Raw genomic sequence first — 9423 nt, 5'->3', positions numbered from 1 at the left:
AGCCTGTGACCCCTTCTCACTTAACTGTCCCTCTGCCCTGATTTCAATGCTCTGGAATATTCCCTTACCCCCAACCCTTGATCACCTACCCTGTACCCTGTTTCTGGTCACACCTCGATTTCCAAGGAGACATCAATATTCTTAAATCTACACATGAGGGGGGAGGGCATGGGGGACTTTTGGGATAGCATTGGAAATGTAAATGAGGAAAATACCTAATAAAAAAATATTTTAAAAAAAATCTACACATGACCACCTCTGGCGTAGTGGATGGGTTACTCAGTTGAGGTGTGATCCACTCTGCTGATGTTGGTTATGAGCAGATAAAGGCATGCTCCTTTAGACTATCCCCCACACGTGTCCATCAGTCTTGTCCTGTGATGTGAGAGGGAAGGAGAAAGCTGAGAGAAATGCAGCCAGGGCCCTGGGGACACAGAAACAAGCTTCCCAGACTGATGCAGTCCAGCCCTAAGTACCTCCATGGCTACCTTTCCTTTGCAGCCACCTGAGGACACAGTGGCGCCAGAAGGAGCCTCAGGGACCCATTTAGCCCTCACTCAGTGCATGTACTGGCCTCTGGGGGGCAGCTCGTGTTACCTCTGTGTTTCAGGGAGCAGAGATAGGGGAATGGGTTTATAGTGATTCAACTTAATGAGACTCCCAGTCAGCAAGCAGTGGGCCATGGACCTTAGGTCTCAACTGCCCTATCCAGGGGACAGAGACCACCTGTCCTTGCTTCTCAGTCACCGTCAGTCCTCTTGATTGTCCCTGTGGTGGTTTAAATAGGAATGGCTCCAATGGTCTCATGTGTTAGAATGCTTGGTTCACGGGTGTGACACTATTAGGAGATATGGCCTTGTTGGAGTCAGTGTGGACTTATTAAGGAAGTGTGTCACTCTGGGGGCAGGATTTGAGGTCTTCTATGCTCAAGCTATGCCTAGTGTGGCTCACAGTTTCCTTTTACTGAGGAGATGTAGAACCTTCTCAGCTCTTTCTCCAGCACCACACCAGCATGCCTGCCTGCCTGCCCTGCCTGCCTGCCTGCCCTGCCTGCCTGCCTGCCGCCATGTTTCCTGCCATGATAATGGACTAGACCTCTGAAACCATAAGCCAGCCTCAATTATAAGAGTTGCTGTGGCCATGGTATCTCCCCCCAGCAACAAAACCCAAACCGAGACAGTCCCCAAGCCTTTATCTAAGGCACCTCCCTTTACGCTTGGCTCCACAATTCTGGAACTAAGGAGGCCACACACACACCCTCAGCAACCTTCCCCTCTCTCCCTAGCCTCCAGGCTACTGACAAACTCCTGACTGAGTGCCTGGCTGCAAACTGGTACCAGACTTCCCTGGGTACCAGACTCTAAGAAAGAAATACCAAACCAGACTAACTCTAGTCCGGTTCTGTCCGCCTGTAGCTCTCCCTGCCTTCCATCCTCAGAGTTGATTCTGGAATCCCTTGCTGCACAAGGAGAGGACACTCTACTGAAAGCCTGGCTAGAAGGATGGAAACTGACTCCCCGTGCCTGGACACCAGTACTATGCTTCCTTCCCCAAGGAAAACATGCAGACCTCAGGCTGCCAGACTCCAGGGCATAGGAGGACTACCATTGGCCATACATTTCCCTGTGGTATAACAGGTACCCCTTATTCTTTCCCCCCACACCCTTGGAGTCGTATATTTTCATCCCCCCAATCCTCTCTGGTCCCCTTGTTACCCAGGCATCAAATGAAACTTGAAGAAATCAATCAAGAAATAGCTTGGCTTTGTGACTCCCCACCGCCTTCCCCGAGCCTTCCTCTGACAGCCCAGCTACATGAATCCCCCTTCCTCCGAGATCTGTAGAAAGACAGGATTCCCACATGCCTCGTGGGCCAGAACTTTCCTCAGAGACCGTGCCAGGCTGTGTCATCTGTCTGTCTGTCTGTCCATGGAATTAGTGACCTAATAGACGGTCCACCTCAGTGTCCCCCTTGAATCCCAACCCCCAACTTTTCAGCAGTGAAGAACTAGGGTTTGGCCGGTTAGCTGACTGGTTTTGTTTGGACTTTGGGGCTTTTGTTGGTTGCTCACTTGGGTCTTGGTTTTGAGACAGAGTGTGCCTATATAGCCCAGGCTGGCCTCGAACCTTTGATCCTTTGCACAGCCTCTTCGGTGCTGGGATTGCAGGCGAGCACCACCACACCAGGCTTTTCTGTTCTTTGTAGACTACTTTTTCGAGGCAGTTTTAGGTTCGCAGCAGAGAGCTGAACCCTCCGGAGAAACACAGAGTCCTGCACACTTCCAGCCCCAGCACCCCACAGCCATCTGCCATGCCACAATCTACACTGACAACATCAGTTATCTACCAAAGTCCAGAGTGCTTTGGGACTGGCTTTTGATGTCTGTGATGAACAGTTATTTTCATCAACTTGACCCAAGCTAGGGTCACCTGAGAAAGGAAACATCCAGAAAATGTCTCCATCTGACCAGCCTGTAGATGAATCTGTAGGACATTTTCTTGATTGATGATTGATACGTAATGGCCCATCTCACTGTGGGGGGTGTTGCCTTTGGTCGTGGTGTTTATCACAACAACAGTCAAACCAGACAAGCAGCGGGGGCTCCTAACGGCTAAGCCAGCTCCCCAGTGCCCTTCTGTAGATTTCCCTATGTGGATCTTGCACACCTTTTACAGATCTGTATCTTAATATTTCATTTTTTGAAGTTCTAATACAATTGGTAATAGTTTTAAGCTTTTTATTACATTTGTGCATAATTGGCAGGGGAGGGGCGGTGTGTGTGCTACAGCGCACATGCGCCCATCAGAGGATAACTTGCAAGAGTCAGTTCTCTCTTTCCACCGTGTGGGTCCTGGGAATCAAATTCAGGTCACAGCCTGTCTTAGTCAGGGTTTCTACTCCTGCACAAAACATGGAGACCAAGAAGCCAGTTGGGGAGGAAAGGGTTTATTCAGCTTACACTTCTACATTGCTGTTCATCCCCAAAGGAAGTCAGGACTGGAACTCAAGCAGGTCAGAAGGCAGGAGCTGATGCAGAGGCCATGGAAGGATGTTACTTACTGGCTTGCTTCCTCTGCCTTGCTCGGCTTGCTCTTCTATAGAACCCAGGACTACCAGCCCTGGGATGGCACCACCCACAATGGGCCTTCTCCGCTTGATCACTAATTGAGAAAATGTCTTACAGCTGGATCTCATGGAGGCATTTCCTCAAGGGAGGCTCCTCTCTCTGTGCTAACTCCAGCTGTGTCAAGTTGACACACAAAACCAGCCAGTCCACAGTCTTAGCTGTAAGTGCTTTTACCCACTGAACCGCGTCGCTGACCTAGTAGTAATATGCTTTTGTTGATGGCTTTTGGTGCCGCTTCTGGGAATTTGGCATCTGTCACTGGGCTCGAACAAGGAAGTCGGCTCAGCTAAGCATGTCAGAAACAGTGACCACGGGGCTTTGTTTACTGCTTTGCTGAATTACTGCCTTGTGTGATCTCTTTGCTGACCACTTAATTACTGTCCTGTGTGATTTCCTTATTCACTACTTGGCTTGATTGCTTTGTCTTTGATCTAAGAACTGACCATGTTTTTTGGATGTATCTAGACTATTTCAGCCTCAGTGCCGACTGGAGTCATGCTATAATTTTGTCTAATTGTCTTTCTTCTTTTCCAATCCTCACTCCCATGCTTTAGACCCTGTTGACTGACTGAGCTGTCTTGGTCATGCTTTCAATTTCAAATCCCACTTGTCTGATACATGCATTAGGAAGGTAATGACTTTATCTACGCATGCTTGCAGGGAGCCAAGCCAATCCAAGACTTCCTTGGAAGCCCGCATGACAAGACAACGGGAGCATCTCTTCCTTGGCCTTACCAGGAATGGATGAGGTGAGGCCTGTAACCTGCTGCAGCCAATGCCTCAGGGGAGTCAAGGTTGTCATGGTTTCTGGGGTCTGGACTCTTTCCCCTGGGAGGTAGTTATCAGTCCTTGGGCAGCTGTGTCTGAGGCATCCCGTGTTCTCTTTGCCAAGATTGTCTGACCTGTAGCTTGGCCGTTCTCCTCCCTGTAAATAGCATATGAGATGCTGTACTTAATCCTCCTGATCCCAGCTATTGCCTTTGTGTCTTCTCTGCTTCTTACCCTGGTCCTCACACTCAGCACCTCATTCGGGACCCTTATTCCTGCCGGTTTCAGGTCAAATGTTTGTCTTATAACCTTTCTATGCTCACTGTATTCAGTTTTTGCTAGTTATAGGAACTGGAGGAGGAGGAGGAAGAAAAGGAGGAGGAGGAGGAAGAGAAGGAATCTTTTATGCTATTTCCTTTCTTGTCTTATTGCATTGGTTGACACTTCCCATATGGTGTCAGACAGCAGTGATGAGCTGGCCTTGTGCCTGCTGTCTGCAGGAGAGCCACCAGCTTCTCGTCTTCCACTCTGGGATCGGCCATGCTCCGTCTGTGGATTTTTATTATGATGTTGAAGTTCCTTTTCATTTCTTAGTTGCTGAGCATTTTACCCCATGTAGTTTGTGGTTTTGCCACATGGTGTTTTGGTTTGGGGAGGTTTTCTGTCTGTTTGTTCTTTGGTTTTTTTTTTTTTTATTTGTGGTTTGTTTTTTGGTTTTTTTGTTTTGTTTTTTTATTATTGTTTTGTTTTGTCTTTTTCTTCCTTCAGTCTCTTCAAACAGTGGACTTTATTAATTGGCTTTCTAATACTGAGCCAGCCTTACATGCCTAGTAAACTCCCTCTTAGTTGTGGTGCTGGGTCCCTTTGCTGACACTCCTAGCCTATAATGACTTTCTAGCCTTGGGCTGAGCCCGTGACTGGAAGGATCGCCTTTTTCCCTCCACAGGCCTGTTTTCATTATTTCATTAAAGCCTAAGCCACAATGCACTGCTCTGCTGTACCTGGGCCTTGTCCCTGACTCTGCCAGCTTGAACCAGCTTGAACCAGCTTGAACCAGTCTAATCTTCCTACTGAATCCATACCCCTTACATTGTGCAATCTTGGTGCATTCTGGGCTCCATAGCAGAGCCCCCACCTCCACCCACACAAAGCCTTCTCAGAGCTTCTTATTGTTTTTTTTTTGTTTGTTTGTTTTATGAATACACAGTCGTTTTCTTCAGACACACCAGAAGAGGGCATCAGATCCCATTACAGATGGTTGTGGTTGGGATTTGAACTCAGGACCTCTGGAGCTCTTAACCGCTGAGCCATCTCTCCAGCACCCCCCCCCCTTCACGGCTTCTTACCTCTCTCTAACTCTGAGCAATTTGAGCTCTGCTACAACCCAGACCGCAGCAAGCAGCCTCCACAGCGCACACATTTCCTGGGAGACTGGGCTGATCCTTCATCCTGCTTCTGGGAATACAAAAAAGTAAACCAGATCCAGCCAGCCACTGTCCTCAGACCCTGCAGTGTTGTGGCAAAGAGATATGAATGAGTCACAGGGGAGTCAGGGTCAGATCCGAGAGGCAGGGAAGTACTGACACTTTTTGGACCCCACACAAAAAAATTAATTCCTAGACTGGAGAGAGACTCAGCAGTTAGAACACATAGTAGGTTTACTGTTTGGTTCCCAGCACCTATAGAAATGACTCATGACCACCCGTAATGCCAGCTCTGAGAAATCTGCCCTCTTCTGGCCTCTAAATTAACTGCATTGTGCTTTCATGCAAGCATGCACCCCCACCCCCACCCCTACCCATGCACTCAAAATTTTAAAAATAATAAATATTTTTAAAAGTTTCAACTGTGTTGTAAAGTCTGCCTGGGTGGTCTTTATGAAAAATAGTTCGTGATTTCTTTTGTGGAGGAGGGGGGCCCGTAAATGGGAAAATCCTGGCACCATCTTGAGCCGGTGCTGGAAGGCGCTTTCACTGAGGACTTCCTTCTAACTTGTAAATTAAGAACAAAGCTCCATTCTGCCCCTGTCTAAAGAAGGACACAGTTAGGGGCAGATGTTTTAAGGGTCATCCCCCACACCATGAGCCCACGTTTGATACTCATGGTCGATATATTTGTCCCAAGAGATAGTGGGATAAAAGGCAGACAGTGGTAAGCAGATGCTGACCCATTCATTGTTTGAGCTGGGATTTGTTCAAGTGCAGATTCTCACTGAGGGGAAAGGGGTGTGGAGAGAAAAATCACAGCATGAAACAAACAAGTCCTACCCCTGCTCAGACTCTTTAACAACTAGACCTGTTGCCCAGAGTGCATGACTGCAACAGGAACCACCCACCAACAAGAGTCCAGTGCCTTCCCCACCCCCAAGGGACTGGTGGCTCCCAGGCTAGCTGGGAGGAAGGCTGGGAGCAGAGAGAGGCAGCCCCACGTGACTTCCCGGGAGCCTGTTTGTTTATTCTGGTGAGACAGGCAGACAAACTCCCAGCTGGCCTGGGAACTGTCACAAAGCTAGAGTTACTTGCCTGGAACCTCATGTCCCTATGACCCCTGAACTCCAGGACTTGCATCTCTCTCTTCCTTTGTCATTTACCATTGTTGCTGTTGGCTTTTTGAGATAGGACCTCTCACTCACATGCAGATGGTCCCTTGTTGAAAGGAGCATGTGAGAGAAGAAGAGACAGCCGCCTAGAGTGTAAGACAGTCTATGACCTCCCAACATTACCACAGAGGACCAAAATTCCAACCACTGAGGGACACACTCAGGGCAGGGACCAGTTAACAGATGAGTCGAGAGTCACTAAATCTAGTTCTTTCCTCACCCACTGGTGACAGTGAGAAGACGATACCAGGGAAGGTGCCGTGCCTCACTGTGGAGGCTGCTCTACCTCAGGAGCTGTGTGGCACTTGCCTCAGACTGATGCTGCCAGGCTGGCTGCTTGGATCCTGTTCCTAACTCTGTAATAGTGTCTTCATCTGGCTGAGCCAGAGCCCTGCAGTGCTGTTGCTTGCAAAATTCTCTCTCTCTCTCTTTCCCTCTCCCTCTCCCTCTCTCTCTCCTCTGTTTGTGTGTGTGTGTATGTGTGTGTGTGTGTGTGTGTGTGTGTGTTAGGTGTCTTCCTCTCACTCTCTGTCTTCTCCTTTGAACCTAGAGATTACCATTCATCTAGACAGCATGGCCAGAAAGTTCTGTGATTGGCCTATCTCTGCCCCCCTAATCCCCAACACCCTCCCCCCAACCCAATGTTAGGATTATAGACAGGGACCATCGTGCCTGGCTTTTGCATAGTGTTGGGTATCTAAACTTAGGTCCCCATGCTTGCCCAGTGGCCATTCTACCCACTGAACCATTCCTAGTCCCTGCTTGGGTTGGTTTGTTTTTTTTTTTTAACAAAACAAAACAAACAAAACCCAGGGTTTTTTATTGGCCTAGAGCCTGCCAATCATGCTAGGCTTGGCTGGCCAGCAGTCCCAGGAACCCTATCTGCACCCCCAGCACACCAGAGCACCTAGCTTTTAACCATGGGCTCTGGGGATGGAGCCCAAGTCCTCCTGCTTGCAGCAAAGGCAAGCAGCTTGCCAGCTGGGCTATCTTGCCAGCCCTTTGCTCCCTCCTTATTCCCATGCAATCCCCTTCACCCCACAGCCTGAGACTTGGGGATACTTATGGCATGTCACTAAAGTTGCATACATACCCTTGGGTGAGCTTTCAGTAGGCCCTGTGCCAGCCGGCTGGAAGGACTCCAACCAAACTACTGTGTTCATGAAAGGGACTCAGACTCTGACTGAAGTCCTGGGGGGATTTATAGAAACACCTCTGTTATGAATAACTCTAACCTAAATGAATATTTCCTGGGGCTGGGGTATACAGCTCAGCTAGGCTTGGCTGGCCAGCAGCTCCAGGAATCCTATCCAGCGTGCACACCCTAGGTATGATCCCCAGCCCCAAAATTAATTAATTAATTAATTAATTAATTAACTAGTTAGTTAACTAATCAGAGGGTTTTGTTTGAAGTTGGGTTTTTGCTTAACAGTTTTATTGAGCTGTTATCCAGGTGCCCCGCAATTCACCAGTGTCCCTTGTAGCATCCAATGCCATCAGTATCTTCATGGAGTTACACAACCTCCACAGTCCATTTTCAAACATTGCATCACTCCTCAAACAAGCCATACCCCATAGCCATCAGCCCAGCATACTGCTCCCACCCCCCACCCCCACCCCCCTGTCTAGCCTTTGACGCTAAACCACTTTCTGTGTCTGTGTTTGTTCACTCCGGACATAAATAGAATCAGATATTATGTGGCTTTTAGTGTCTGCTTCTTTCACTTAGCAGATATCTTCCAGGTTTCTCCCACCGTGGCAGTCTCCGGAACATCTCTCCCTTAAGCTGAGTCATGTTCCGTTGGATGGTAACAAACCGCATCTTCTTTACCCATCTGTTCCGTTAATGGGCATTTGGGCTGCTTGGCTGTCTGGCTTCTAGGAACACCGCTGCCGTGAGCATTTCTAGAGGCAAGTTTTTAAAAGTACTGCTTCTCCTTTGCAATCACCAGTCAGGAATGTACCGAGGTCCTCAAGAGACTGGTTGGCAGTGCAGGGTGGCTAGGGGTATGAACCCCAAAGACTCACAGAGAGACGGGGGTTGGGGGGGCAGCTTAAGACTCCAGGGTCCAATGTGCTTGCAAGTGTGGGAACTGTGAGGAGTGCAGAGATGCCCCTGCCCATCCTCACTGCCCCCTCCAGCTCATGCCCTCCTGTCAGGGGGAACCTTGATGGTACCAGGCACTGGTGATTTGGGGATCCGCTGTATGAATGACTTAGGTCTGGTGGCATATGGTTGTGTAATTCATGGTCAGGTCTGTGTGTTACTGTTACATAGGCTTTCTTAGAAGCACCTCCAGATGCCGTCTGGTTGAGAGGCAGGACACTAGGTAAGTACAATATCACTACCTTGAACGTCATGCTCCTGTCTCCACCTCCTGAGTGCTAGGGTTAAAGGTGTGTGCCACTACTCCTGGTATATGCCATGCTGGGGATAGAACCCAGGGACTCTTGTATGCTAGGCAAGCACACTACCACCCTGCTACCACCAGGCCCCAATAATCTTTTTAAAGACTTTTAACTTTATGTGTACCGGTGTTTGGTCTGTGAACCATCAGCATGCAGTGTCCAAGGAAACTGACACTGGTGTCAGAGCCTCTGGAGCCGGAGCTACAGACTAGCTGCCATTTGGGTTCTGAGACTTGAACCCAGGTCCTCTGCAAGAGCAGCCAGTGCTCTTAACTGCTGAGCCATGTCTCCAGCCCCATTTTTAAATGAGAAAATAATCATATATTTTAGCATGTTGGTGATATACTGTTGCCTAACAAACTACTTCAGGATTTAGTAGACTAGGGGCTACATAGGACACAGTGTCCCCCGAAAAACAAAAAATCGGGCTGGAGAGATGGCTCGGTGGTTAAGAGCACTGACTCTTCTTCCTGAGGTCTTGAGTTCAATTCCCAGCAACTACATGGTGGCTCACAACCAT

Source organism: Mus caroli, chromosome 4 (genome assembly GCF_900094665.2).
Source record: "Mus caroli chromosome 4, CAROLI_EIJ_v1.1, whole genome shotgun sequence".
Taxonomy (NCBI): domain Eukaryota; kingdom Metazoa; phylum Chordata; class Mammalia; order Rodentia; family Muridae; genus Mus; species Mus caroli.
The sequence above is the reverse complement of the archived record's forward strand: the minus strand, read 5'-3'. Positions refer to the sequence as shown.